Raw genomic sequence first — 14,484 nt, 5'->3', positions numbered from 1 at the left:
ACACCTGTCCTGCAGGGCTCCCACATTCCTGTTGAGGCTGACATAGCTGGATGCAGTGGGGCCAGGCCTGCATCAGATCACTCTTTGCTTGGCACCACTCTGCACCAGATCTAAGTTCTTATCACTAAGCTGCTCTTCCACACCCTGCTGCTTCCCACAGCTTGTTTCTCCCCCACCTCCTGCAGCTGCAAGAGGCTGCTGTGAGATAACGTTTCAGAAGATGGAACAGACACATCTACAGCAGCGAGACTTCAAATGGGCTGGGAAGCTTGCAGCAGCTCTGTACAACGGAGATGGTGTGCAGTCAATCATTGGATTTCCCCATCCTGCACGCTGCATATTTAATGGCTCTTTGGGTCTCAGTGTTTAAATCTATCTAATAAGCATTTAACTGCCACTCAATATTTAATGCTTCAGTGTTGAGTATAATAATCCCATGAATCCCCATGAGTGCTGGTCCATCATCCTGGGCATGGGGAGAAGCATGCTGCAAGAGAAGCTCTGCCATGGGGCACACAGTGAGGGGAGAGCTGCTCCATGATACAGTTTGCATGGGTGTCAGGTTATCTCTACACCGTGAGCTGAACCACAGGGCAACAGGAACAAGCCACAGGAGACTGGTGAAGAGCAAAGGGACATCAAAGGCAGGCAAAGCAGGACAGCCTGCACATCCAGCACTCCCTGCTCTCCCCCGTAGTCCTCCTCTGTGAGTGCAGAGCATTTGCCATGTGGCTGGCCTGTGTGCAGGTGCCATCTCCCCCTGCACTGTGTTTGTGTGTGCACTTCAGTGAACTTGCACATCAGCTAGTTGTTCTGAGAAGGCTTTCACTCCCTTTGGGTCTGGTTCTGCTTGCTGGGGCCTCTGCCACCTTGCAGAAAAGCTGAACCCCATGGCATTTGTTTAGGAGCAGTTCCAGTAGCTCTGTGCAGATGACTGTTCCTGAGCTCACATACCCATGCAAAAGAATAAAATAGTGCAGCTGGAAGGGACCTTCAAAGATCAGCTAGTCCAAATCCCTGACCTCTTCAAGGCTAACCAAAAGTTAAAGCATATTATTGAGGGTATTGCCCAAATGCCTCTTGAACACTGACAGGGATGGGGCATCAACCACCTCACTAGGAAGCCTGTTCCAGTGTTTGACTACCCTCACAGTAGACATTTTTCCTGATGTCCAGTCTGACCCTCCCCTGGTGCAGTTTTGTGTCCATTCCCATGCATCCTGTCATCAGTTACAAGGGAGAAGAGATTGGTGTTGTCCTCTCCACTTCCTCTCCTCAGGAAGTTGGAGAGAGCGATGAGGTTTCCTCTTAGCCTTCGGTTCTCTAGACTGGACAACCCAGGTGTCCTCAGTCTCTCCTCATAAGGCATGCCTTCCAGCCCTTTTATGAGCTTTGTTGCCCTTCTCTGATGCTGTCAAGGACCTTAACATTCTTTTTATATTGTGGAGACCAGAACTGCACGCACCAATGTTAAATATAATATGAGCATCACCTCTTTTGACCAGCTGTCTGTGCTGTGTTTAATGCATCCTAAAATGCAGTTTGCCCTTCCGGCTGCCAGAGCACTCTGCTTGCTCATCTTGAGCCTGCTGTCAGCCAGCACTCCCAGATCCCTTTCTGCAGAGCTTCTCTTCAGCCACTTGTCTCCAGCTATGTATTTGTGTCTGGCATTTCAGTGTCCCAGGTGCAGCACCCAGCATTTTCCTTTGTTGAACTTCATATCATTGCTAATCACTTGGGGCTTCAGGGCTACTCTGTTGTGCTCGGCTTGCAGGTACTTCAGAATCAGAGAACGGTGGAGCTTGGAAGAATCACAGAATCACAGAACTGTAGGGGTTGGAAGGGACCTGAAGAGATCATCGGGTCCACCCCCCTGCCCAAGCAGGTTCTCTATAGCAGGCTGCCCAGGCAGGCATCCAGACAGGCCTTGAATATCTCCAGAGAAGGAGACCCCACAACCTCCCTGGGCAGCGTGTCCCAGTGCTCCATCACCCTCACCGTGAAGGGTTTTAATGCACGCCAGGATCCCCTTGGTCTTCTTGGCCACCAGGGCACACTGCTGGCTCATGGTCAACCTGTCATCCACCAGGACCCCCAGGTCCTTCTCCTCAGAGCTCCTCTCCAGCAGGTCATCCCCCAGCCTGTACTGATACATGTGGTTGTTCCTTCCCAGGTGCAGGACTCTACACTTGCTCTTATTAAACCTCATTTGGTTTCTTCCTGCCCATCTCTCCAGCCAGTCCAGGTCTCGCTGAATGGCAGCACAGCTTTCTAGTGTGTCAGCCACTCCTCCCAGCTTTGTGTCACCGGCGTACTTGCTGAGGGCAGACACTATTCCCTCATCAAGGTCGTCAATGAAGATGTTGAACAAGACTGGACCCAGCACCGACCCCTGGGGAGCACCGCTAGTCACGGGTCTCCAGCTGGACTCTGCACCGCCGATCACCACCCTCTGAGCTCGGCCAGTCAGCCAGTTCTCAACCCACCTTGCTGTCCACTCCTCTATCCCACACTTTCTCAGCTTTGCTAGCAGGATGTCATGGGAGACAGTATCAAAAGCCTTGCTGAAGTCAAGGTAGATGACATCCACTGCTCTCCCCCATCTACCCAGCTGGTGATGCCATCATAGAAGGCAATGAGGTTGGTCAAGCACAATCTCCCCTTGATGAATCCATGCTGACTACTCCTCATAACATTCTTCTCTTCCAATTGCTTGGAGATGGCATCTAGAACAAGCTGCTCCAACACCTTTCCAGGGACAGAGGTGGGACTGACTGGCCTGTAGTTTCCCAGATCCTCTTTCTTGCCCTTCTTGAAGACTGGAGTGACATTGGCTATCCTCCAGTTTTCAGGCACCTCTCCTGTTCTCCAGGATCTTTCAAAGATGATAGAGAGCGGTTCGGCGATCCCCTCTGCCAACTCCCTCAGCACATGTGGATGCATCCCATCAGGGCCCTTGGATTTGTGTGTGTTGATCCCACCCAGACACTCCCGAACCACTTCCTCTTCAACCACGGGGGAGCTCTCCATTCCCCACACTCTTTCTTCTCCCTCCAGGCTCCAGGGGTCCCAGGGAGGAGTATGAAGCAAAGACTGAAGCAAAGAAGGCATTCACTATCTCTGCATTCTCAGCATCCCCCATTACCAGGACACCTCCCTCATTCAGCAGGGGACCCACATTTTCTCTAGTTTTCCTTTTACTGTTTACATACTTAAAAACAAACAAACAAACAAACAACAAAAAAAAAACTTATTATTATCCTTTATCTCTTTTGCAAGCTTCATCTACAGGTAACAGCAACATGTACACAGGTTCTTTGGATTGCCGGTGATAAATTCTTTGTCTACAAAGAAAACTCAAATGCCAAAAGTATGAATAATACAGCCTGGTTATTAATGCGTTAAAAGGCACAAAGTCTCTATAGAGATTTCTAAGTTTCCCAGGGAGGCACTTGGTATGACCAAGTGTTCAAATCTTACCCAAAGGAATCCCAGTGTGGGGGGAAGAGAGGCTCAGACCATCAACTGATCCCAGAAGTCACGATGGTATCTTCTCTCACATTCCCTCTCTCTTAAGTCAATTTATATTATTTTCTGTCTTTGAGGTGGAGCTTGAGTTACTCTAGTCAGGCACATCTTGGTTATGATTGGTAAAAAGTTTTCTCACTTTCATTTAAAGGTGTAGGTTCCGAGAAATTCAGAGCGCGTGCTCAGTGAAGGGTGGTCGCACCTTGGAGGCATGGAGTTTTTGGGATGGAGGTGTGTTTTGGTATTATAATGATATTATAATGAGCAAAGTTCACTAGAGTACAGCATTTTGTCAAAAACATGACAGATCGTTGGCTCAGGGTAGCAAATATGCAATTTATTGGTCTCGGTGTGCACAAGAACAATCGGGTCCCCATTTGGTCACAGAGCCTAGCCGCGGTGTCTTCACTCCGCTCTACACTCTGTACTGTTCCTTAGAGTCAGCACACCAGGTTCCCCCAGGGTGATAGCATCTAAGGTTGGAAGCCCAGGGAACTTTTTATATAGTGCAGCTACGCTCCACCCTGGAAGCTTCTTCAATGCTGTACATTTTCTTTAAAATTTGAATATCAGCTCAAGTCACCTTAGGCAATTATTCCACAGGGTGTTTAAGGAAAAGTTGGATGTGGTACTTAGTGATGTGGTTTAGTGGGTAATATTGGTGGTAGGGGAATGGTTGGACTAGATAACCTTGGAGGCCTTTTCCAACCTTATTCTATGATTCTGTGATCATGTTTAGCAGTGGCTGTGGCACGTAAACCCCGCAGTCACTGCTTCTTGGGGGAAACTTAGCATGTCCTTGCACATACTGTTGCTGTGGCTGTCACCCTGGGGTGAACAATTGTTGATGTTGCCCCACAGCCGAGAAGAGCTTTGATTCCTGGGACATTTCATTCTGTAACAGCTACATCCTCCCTGGATGACCCCACAGATTTAGGACAGTGTCTTTGCCACGCTGAAGTCCAGAGTGACTGCTCATCTTCTGGCATGAGCCATGCCCGCTCCCCAGCCACCCACCTTGTGCCTTGCTGCCTGTTTGCAGCACAACCCAGCAGGCAGAGTTCTGCAGCCCCAAGGAGGGCCGCGGAGGCACCTGCCTCTTGTGTCTGCAGTGCTGGCGAGCCCAGGCATGTCTTCTCCCAGCATGCGCATGGGTGAAACACAGCCCCCTTCCTGCTCAGAAAGCTGCCCCCAGGCATGAAGATAACTGTTCCAGCCGTGGGATAGCTGTTCTCTCTGGTGCTGCCTGTGGTGGGTCATGCTGGACTGGCTCAGGAGGACTCCATGACTGAGAAAAGTGCCTGGTCTGGCCTGGGAGCCCCAGAGCTGTGCCCTAAACTGAGCACTAGCACACAGGGGCTGGGCAAGCCCAGCTGCTGTGTTAATACAGTCCTGTGAAATCATTCTCTGCAGCAAATTTTACTTAGCTTTCCCTGAAATGTTTCCTTCCCTGCCTCATTTCACCTGCCCTTTCTGAAACTGCCATCTCAATTCCTGTTCACAGCTAAAGACTCAGCGCCATCATCATTCCCACCACAACCCCATCCTTAACCCTGTCCTCATCCCTGTTCCCATCCCTGTCATCCTCTATGCTCCCCACCTCTGTTCATCACTGTCCCTATCCAGACAGCTTCCTCCCTACCCTCTGGCTACTCCTGCAGATTGCTGTAACTGACTTCCAGGGTTTTTGAGAGAGAGAAATACCTGATTAATCCCAGAGTGAGCTGTAATCACATGGCAATAACTACACGACTCATGCTTATCTGAATGTGTAATCACAGCAATGAATAATACTCAGGGTTTAGCACCTTACCAATTAGCTTGGGAGTGGCTGCTGTTGGCTTTATGCAGCAGGTCTCATCCCTCCTGGGGTCAGGCTTTGCCTTGTGGGGACAAGGAGACACTCCTGCCAGTACACAAATGGAGTTAGCAACCACTGCCTCATGGAGCCTGGACATGACTGGGAAGTTGTCCCATATAATGCAGTGACTCCTGTCCTGTTGTGAGGTCCCCAGCTGCCTGTGCTCCGGGCAACAGCCATGCCCTGCTTGTTCCCTGTGTGCTCGTGGAGGACATGGGGGCAGGGCACTGTCCTCTGAATCCACTGTCCCTGATGATGGTTGTGGGGTGTCTGCATGGTGTTTCCACACCATGCTAAGCCATGTTGTGCTGTGACAATGTGCCACTGGGGACCCCAGGGAAATGCCCTGGTCCCTTGGCTGGCAAAGCTTCTGGCCATGCAGCCTCTTGTCTGCCTGCTGACCGAGCCCTTGTGCACATGTGCAGCCCTGCGTGCTCTCGCTCCACAGTCAGAGCATGTCCCTGTAGCTTGCTCAGCTCTCTAACATCATGAGGGCAGTGGCAGCTGAGGTGGGGTGTATGCAGGCAGCTGCTTTCACCCCAGTCCTCTGGGGTGAGAGTCTGGGACTGTGGGGTCCTGTGGCTCAAGCACAGTCAGGGCACAAGGGCAGAAGACTGTGTCATGGCCAGGCTGGGGAAGGACATTCTTGCAGTCTGGCAGGCGGAGAAGCAGCCTCTGGAAATGTGCAGTGCCACCAAATTAAGGGCTTAATTAGCAGGCATGTTTCCCTCAAGGAGCTGTCACCTCATTATCATAGAGAATGGTGATTAAGCAGTGGGAAGGGGCAGGTGCTGCCAGCAGGACCCCAGGGAGACAGGCAGCAAGCACTCGTCCCCACTGCAAGGCAGGCCGTGTGTCCAACATGTCCACATCTGACACCATCCTCTTCTGCCAGTCTCCAGGGCCCCCTTCACCCCAATCTGAGACAGATATGCCCTGATCACATTGCTCTACTGGTCCTACTTCTCTTCTTGCTCCCTACAAGCTCCCCGTTCCATGGGCAAAAGTTCTCCATGATACAAGGTTGTCTCCAGGTGGATTTTCTGACTCAGTGACGTTGGGCTGCAGGAGGCCCATGGCACAGCACATGGGGGACAGTGTAACTCCCCATGGGGACCATGGCATGTCATGTGTAGATGGTCACCCACTCTGCAGTGCTGCCAGGGAATACTTTGCTCAAACAAGGCCAAGCATGCACAGTGAGACTCCCTTCCCTTCCCTTCCCTTCCCTTCCCTTCCCTTCCCTTCCCTTCCCTTCCCTTCCCTTCCCTTCCTCCAGCACCATCTCTGTAGAAATGCTCCTAAACACTTAGGTTCTCCAGTGCAACACAGTCTGTGCTATCACCAAGGAGAGAAGAGATTTCCAGGGTGCAGATGGGAAGCTTGTGAGACCATTTGCAGCCACTGAGGTGGACTCTGTGAAGTTAAATTTCCTTACCCATCTGTACTGCCTATATTAATCAGGTCCAAAACCATGGGGATACCCAACTTGAGGCCTCAGCCCCTGAGATGGCAAAAATAGCAAGAGCATGCACACACTTGGCCTTGCATTAGCTGTACAGCTGCAACAACAGCCAGACGAGCTGACAAGAGAGCCCTGAGAAAAAACAAGCCCTGCACAAAAATGTGCACACACGCTGCTTCTTCACACACGCTAGGAGAATGCCCCCTGCAAAAAGCCATTGTACACAGGCACACACAGAGTAGTTGTGTATTTACAAAACCAGAGATACGCACACATCCAGTTGTGTGCGTACCCACATGCACCTGTGCACACACACACAAAATAATTTCTGTTTTCTGAAGTGGAAGGATATAAGCATAGGCACACATAAGTGGATGACACATGTCCACATATAATGTCGAGCCCAACCTGAACCTGTTCCTGCTGCCTATGGGCATCCCTGCCCAGGGTGCACATCTGAAGATGCCCACATGCCCGCAGCTGTGCCTGCACGTATCTGCCCCCTGCACACCACAAAGCCTGTGCTGGTTGCTTGCCTGGCATATCTTGGCTGCAAGATGGGGTTTACAAGATAGCAAATGGGGAGGTAGAACAGAAAACCTTGGGTTTTGCAGACTTTGGTGGGCCACCTGACTGTCACCGGGCGATGAGTCACATACCCCAGCTACTCGTCAGGGAGACCACCATGCTTTTCGAGTGGGGACTGGAAGAGTCTGGCTGTTTTGTGAATCCTTGGAGCACAACAACTGTGCACCTTAGTGATGCCAATACCACCCTAGAGGACATCCCTTCCACAAGGAAGCTGCTTGGTGCCCTACTCAGGGGCCTGCTCCATTTCTAGGAGGTGGCCTGGAATTTTTGGAGAAGCACAAGGATTGGCATCCAGAGAAAGAGTCCACGTGTGAACCTGGAAAGATGTCAAGGGAGAGTTCAGTGTACCAAGGTAGCACCAAAGCTAGCACCTCATCAGGAAAAGAACTACCGAGAGTAGAGACTGGAGTAAGGACTGTATCCAAAAGCGGTGTCAGCATACCGACAGCTGTGATCTGTGCAAAGGGAAAGAGATAACACTGCCTTATATCACAGGGAGCTGTAAGTAAAGCTTTGTTATGTCACCTGTCTGTCTGATCCTAGGCACAGTGTTTCTGATGGTTAGTCATCCTAGTAAGAGAGTTCTTCAATCTTACCATAATGTTTGTCTTGTGTAGAGGGTTATGTGAGGCACACGCCAGGACTTCCCATTCAACAGGTGTAATCCAGTCCGGTGCCTAAGAGACAGGGTGTCTGCCATGCAGCAGGCTGGGCTGGAAAAGGATCTGATCACGCAGAAGAGATATCTTCACTAACAGGTGTTAGCCAGAGTCTCCTTGGCAGCAGGACCACAGGGACTGTGTCCAGAACTCAGCACAGGAAGTTTCCACGGGAGGATAATGATGCCGGGTGCTGTGCACAGGCTGTAGGTGGTGATGTTCTGGAGCTGGATCCCAGCAAGGCACAAGCAGCAAGGGCAGGAAATGCGGTAGGTATATGATGTCTTGCATGCTCCTCTGACACAGTGGAACCGTGTGACGTGTGTTTGGAGAAACCATGGGCTGCAGCAAGTGGCCCAGGACTGCCACCTCACTCCCCCTCACCATATGCCTGTGCTCTCTGCCCAGGTAGATTACAGCCTGAATCAGGCAAATGCACAATGGAATGCATGCACTCATCAAAGCCTCTGCTGTAGGAAGCAGAGGGCTAGGCACAGGGTGCCCTTAGCGGCACACTCAGAGGCTGCTGCTGGCAGAGCCCAAGGCTTATCTGTGTCAGCGAGGAAGATCTGATGTTTCGGAGTCCCACAGCAGCTGCTCCTACACCATGAGCTCAGGGAAAAGAGACAGATGCACCTTCTGCTTTCATCAGTGCTTGGAAAACACAAGACCTTATCCTGGATTTGTCCACCTCTGAGACCTGTTCCTGGACCTGCAGCTTTGGACTGAACATCCAGGAAAGGCAACAAAGGGGAGAGGCTGAAAAGTGGGATCCAGCATGTGGGATGTGGCACAGAGAAGGGGTCCTGGAAAAAATGCAGTTTATTCTATAAGCATGTAGGTAGGACCCAGTGGACAGGCAGAACCCTGCTCAGAGATTCCAGGTCCAAACATATCCCAAATGCAGCTATTGCACAGATACCAGCAGTGTTGGTAGGCAAGTGCAGCCACTGAGCACTCACCTTGGGAAGGGCAACGTTGGGTTTAAGGCTGCACACCTGTGTCAGTATCTGGGCTGCTCTGCGCCTGTGTTTGCAGAGGTGACCCAACAAGGAGTGGCAGTGCTGGGAACAGCAGGTAGCAAGGCTGGGAGCTGAGCCTGGTAAGCTCTCAGCAAGCTGTCCCTCAACTGACAGGTCTCACCCTGGCTGTGGACAACGCTGCTGTGCCCGAGCACTGTGGCCAGCCACAGCCTCAGCCCAGAGCTCCAGGTGCTGGTCCAGGCCACGGCGCTCCCTGCAGACAAGGACCCAGACCTTGAACTCGGCTCACTGGTCAGAGGGACTTGGGGACCAGCAGAGACCTGAGGCTTTGGCTGAGATAGCCAGTGCTGCTGAGGAGCTGCACTACAATCGTTTTGCATCATCTTAGGTGATGGGCGAAGTATCATCTCTAGCCAGAGGTTTCAGCACTGCAACTGCAATGAGTCTCTGAGCATTGGGTTCAGCAGGAATTACCCTCAAGAAGGGCTGCAGAGAGCAGTTGTGAACCAACACTGTGCAGTGAAGCAGGCTCATCAGCATTCTCTATCTACTACATTTGCTCTGTCCTTGCCTGTGCTTAGCTGGAGCCAATTGCTTCTCTTCCTGGAGCCAGTCCCCAGGCACTCTGGGCACCTCAGGAGAAGTGGTGTCACTGTATGATGAGAGATTCTTTGCTGGCATGTGAGCTAATGCAGCCTGAACAGCTCATGCAGATGTTACTATGTGCTAGAGAGGTGATGGCTGCAATTCTCTGTTCAGGTGGACCAGGCAGTGGGGTGCAGTTTTCCATCATGTTTCTCTGTCCACTTCTCTCCTGGGAGGACTCAGCCTACAACACATCCCTGGGCTCCCTGCTGAGTTGTGTTTTCACTCTAACCACTGCCAGGGAGAAAGCCTCTTCAGGAGCCACCCATTAATTCCCTGCCCATGTCCTGACCATCCCAGAGACTGGACTTAGATGGAGGCTGAAGGAAGATGAGCAGCTCAAGCATGATCCCCTCTATGTGACCCTGGCAGTGCTGGGAATGCTGCCTTCCCTGGGGCCCCACAGTGGCTCCCAGCTGGGCTCTGGCCCAAGCTGGTGCCAGCTCTGCCCTTCTGCTGCTGTGTGCAGCTCACTGTGTACTGCAGCAGCATGGGAGCAGCCACTGCTGCCACATCCAAAGGGCAGCAGCCCAGGGGGCTTCAGCTGGCCTCCCACCTTCCTGCCTTGGGCCACTTAGTGCTGGAACGGGCAAGTGTGGAATGAGGGGGCACAAAGGGGAATGTTGGGCTGAGCTGTCCTTTGAATGCTGGGCCCTGCTGCCCAACAGTTTGCACTTGTCAGGGCGTGGGATCTCAGCAAAACACATGTATAGATGTCTGGACAGGGGAAAGGCAGTGCCTTGCTCCATATGCAGCACAGTTCATGTGCTGAGTATAAGATTCACAGATATCATCTGCCTCTGCTGATAGAGTGATACCTCTATCTTGGACATGGCAGAATATCCCCATGTGCAGCCATGCACCCTCAGTAGGTGGGCAAGAAGCTGAGACCCCCAAGACCCTAACTGAAGCCCCTGAGCTCTGCCTGTCTCTCTGCTTCTCTAGTCTTTCCATGGTCATCAGCCAGGAGCTCCTTCCTTCTGTGCTGTACCTCATTGCCCAGTGGAATGCCTCCAGGGTCCCCTTAGCTCCTTTGCCAGACATGTTTTCCCAGCCTTGCTGGTGTAGGATGCCCTGGTACGTCTGGGAGCAGGGATGGGCAACCCTGGCTGCCTTCCTTGTCTGCCCCTTCCCGGTCTCTCCTGGGTCCTCAGTTCACTATCTGCTATTCTCCTGGCTGCCAGACTGGAGGGACCAGATGGGCCCTGCCTCCGCCTGGCTCCTCGCTCCTGCCTAGGAGACATTGCTTCCTGCTGCTTCCCACTCACCAGCATTTGCATTGCACTTATTCTCTGACCTTTGGAGAAATCAGCGCAGGCAGCAAGCTCAGTTCTACAGACCCAGGCTAGGACTCTGAGCAGCCCTCTTGTGCCTGGTGTCAGCTACCAGGGGCCAGTGAGCTCATATCCCCTAAGAGCCATCTGTGCGTGCACCACCATCAGCCTGCCCCAAGGCAGAGCCCCCGTTTGGGACTCCTACTTAACCAAGCCAGAGCCTGTCTGTGATCTGGCCCAACCTTGTAGCCTGCATTCTAGCAGATTGACCTGCCTGATATGCTCACCCAAGTGTCAACAAACATTCCTCATTGGAAGGCAAGGCTCCGGCGTGACTGGCACAGGCGCATTGTGCATGTTTGCATATGCAAGCCCATCTCTGCCTGCACACAAACACGGGTCCTCTCCACAGGACTGCTCTGGGACTTCCTGAACAGGCAGGAGGAGGGATGGCTTCCCACTCTTTGGGCTTGCCTGTCTCTCAGGAATGGGCAAGTTACATGTACACAGGCATGGATTTCTCATCGTCTGTGCTCATGTGCTGGCTGCTGCAGAGATACCCTGAGCTGAGCACACTTTTGGCTCCTCTTCCCTAAGCAATGTCTCTTCTCCCAGCTCATACCAGCTCTATTTCACACTTGGCTTGTTTCAAGGGGTGCTGCCACATTCAATATGTCAGATGCATTCTGCGCTGCCCTGTGTAAACAGTGGAGCTCAGGAGTGGCCTGCTCCAGTGCAGCTGCGTCCTTCCTGGGGCTACTGGATAGAAAAAAGAGGTTCTGCCTCACACCACCTCATGAAAGCCTGTCCCTGGCCATTCAACTGCTCCATGTGCCTTGCAGTCAGGTTTGTCTCAATCGATTCCCACCAGGACCTGTTGGACTTTGCCTATATGGGGTTCCCGGGGCTGTGAGCCCCATACCATCCCACTGCCACGTGCTTAAGACTGGTCCCGTCCCTATGACCCAATGAACAGTTCGCTCCTGTGCATATGGGAGTTGTTCTCAGTGCTGTGAGGCTGCAGAGCATATCACAGCTCCCGCTCTGAGCTGCTGCTGTGATCATCACAGTAATCTGAAAATGCCCGGAGTCATGGGACTGGGGGAATGTGTCAGCTGTGTGGGAACAGCGCGTTCTCGGCTCTCCAGGCTTGTGAAGGAAATCCGGGAAGTTTGCCTCCATGAGCTAAAAAATACCCAAAGAATTGCAACTAAACATCTCATGATCAAAACCAGGCCAAAGGCACAGACAGAGCCTGGACGCTATTTCTGAGCCTCTGAGGTGGTAACACTGCCCTGGGAAGTAGCAGGAAGACATCTCTTAGTGGATCCTGCTCCCCTTGGAGGGTGGAGGGGAGACGTGTAGGAGCAATGGCCACTGCAGGTCTTAGGGCATGCTGGAAAATGGTCCTGTGGATGGAGAGAAGGGCCTCGTGACGACCTGCAGCTGGCTGGATGGCTCTGCCTCTCCTGCAGCACCCCTGAGCCGGGTGTTAGTGCTGTGGGGTGACTTGTGCTGACCAAAGGTGGGACAACTGTCAGGCAGGGAGAGAGCTGGCACTGGGACAAGGCAGTAGCCTGTCCCTGGAAGGGTACATGACATTTAGGAGAGCTGTTACATGGGGTTGTGCAGCTGCTGGGCACAGCTCCCCATGCAACTCAGGCGTGCCTGACCTCCTTCCCATGCAGCCCACTCAAACACGTGTCCCCATGCTGCACCCTGGCCATGTGCCACTGATACTTGCATAGAGGCTGTGGAACAGAGCCAGGGCATGGGGCAGGCCAGGCTCAGCAGATGGGGGGCATGAGGGCCTGCCAGGCTGGGCAGGTGGAGGTCCCAAAGTGGAGGGGAGGGTTCCCACTGGGAGCTGTCTGGGCAGGGCAGGGCAGGGTCCCCCTTGCTTGCCGGGCAAAGGCTAGGCTGGGCCGTAGCGCTGCCATGCAGTGCACTGCCACAGGCTCCACCTGTTTTTGCTGGCCCAGCCCCACGCTCTGCCTTTCCCAAGCTCATCCCACCCATGTGTGGCCGGGGCAGACTCTGTGCCCAGCTTGTCCTCTAGGCTGGGCACCATCAGTCAGCCCACCGTCCATCTGTTCCTGCTGCAGTCACTGCTGCCATCGCAGTGCTCTCAGGGTTTCCTCCCAGCCGTGGCGCTCCCGCAGGAAGGGAGAATCTCTGCTCCGGCAAGGTGTTTCCTGGTTCCCCAGATAGGATGCGGAGGCACATCCTGACCCCTGCGTGTGTGCACTGACCCTGAGCTGTGCACGGCGTCACCAAGCCCCAGCCCTGCAAAACATCCCACAGCACTCCAGCCCAAACCCATGCCCATGCAGCCACGCATGTGCATGCAGGAGCCCCTGGCCAGGCTGTGACCCAGGACGTGCAAGTGTGTCCCGCACTGCTGTCCCAGCCCAGCTGGCAGCTGGCAGGACGCAGGGGCAGGGGTGTCCCCTTCCTGGCAGGAAAGGGGCTGAGCCGGCGGCTGCAGGTTTCCTGTAGGCTCAGGCTCTGAGGGCGTCAGGAGCCAGAGCAGCCTGAGGAGCACCACGCGGGCCCTCGGCAGGTAATGGGGCTGGGCTGCGGGATCCCGGCTGCCCCAGGCATCGTGTGGCTGGGACACCTCTGATCCCTGTCGGGACGTGGGGCTGGGGCAGCCCTGGCAAGGGAAGGTTTCGCTGGCAGCTCTGGTTTCTCACCCTGGGACACAGAATGGGCTGTCCCAAGGGCTTTGCTGTGGGGTCAGTGGGGCTGGGCTGGCAGCAAGGGCCATGGGTCTTGGCTGCGTTCAGGCATGGGGCAGAGCTGCGGGGCTGGGCCCTGGGGTAGGTCGTTTGAGCGGCATGGGGCCAGGTCGTTGGGCAGGGCTGTGGGGCAGGCTCGTGCAGCTGTGCCTACGTTTGGTACCCGCTGCCCTGCTCGTGGTTTGTCACACCGCCGCCGTCCATCCGCGATTCCGGGGTCGCGGCCGTGCTGCGGCGAGGTGCCCCACGGCGGGCTGCCCCCCGGCTGGTGCCCCCCGGCGGGGAGCGCTGCTCCCGGCCCACGTCGGCTGCCGCTGACCGCGGGCACCTCCCGGGGGCCGCGGGCTCGGCGGGAGCGGCGGGGCCGGGCCGGAGGGTGCGGGGGAGAGACCGGGGGCCCGGAGAGCCCGAGCGCCGGGGAGCCGGGGAGCACGGGGGGCAGGGGGGAGGCGCGGGGAGCTCCGGGGCTCGGGGGAGCCGGGCAGCCCCGGGCCGCGGCGGCCGCAGGCGCCGTCCAGCCGTCGGAGCGCGGGGCGGAGACCCTCGGCGCCGTCCGTGAACTTTCCCTGCCGCCCTCCCCTCCCCGCGCACAGGCTCCCCGTCGCCATGACAACTCCTTAAACTAACGCCCCACCGCCGCCGGCGGGGGCCGACTTCGCGGAGGATCCGCCGCGCTCGCCGCGATCCTCCCCGCGCCCCGCCGCCCCCGCCCGCTCCGCGCTGCGGCTCTCCCGCTG

General features: G+C 54.6%; 1 long non-coding RNA gene across 1 annotated transcript in view; it reads left to right on the top strand.

The window, feature by feature from the left end:
* Positions 1–3,418: 3,418 nt before the first annotated feature.
* The window catches only part of LOC118171702, a 14,669-nt gene continuing 3,603 nt past the window's right edge, over positions 3,419–14,484 (top strand). Inside the window, exons 1-2 of the long non-coding RNA XR_004753335.1 lie at positions 3,419–3,797; positions 9,729–9,733. This is a non-coding gene — a long non-coding RNA (uncharacterized LOC118171702). The remainder of the gene's footprint in view (positions 3,798–9,728; positions 9,734–14,484) is intronic.

Source organism: Oxyura jamaicensis, chromosome 1 (assembly GCF_011077185.1).
Source record: "Oxyura jamaicensis isolate SHBP4307 breed ruddy duck chromosome 1, BPBGC_Ojam_1.0, whole genome shotgun sequence".
NCBI classification, from domain to species: Eukaryota; Metazoa; Chordata; class Aves; order Anseriformes; family Anatidae; genus Oxyura; species Oxyura jamaicensis.
Note: the sequence above shows the minus strand (reverse complement) of the source record. Positions and strands in the feature narration are given on the sequence as shown.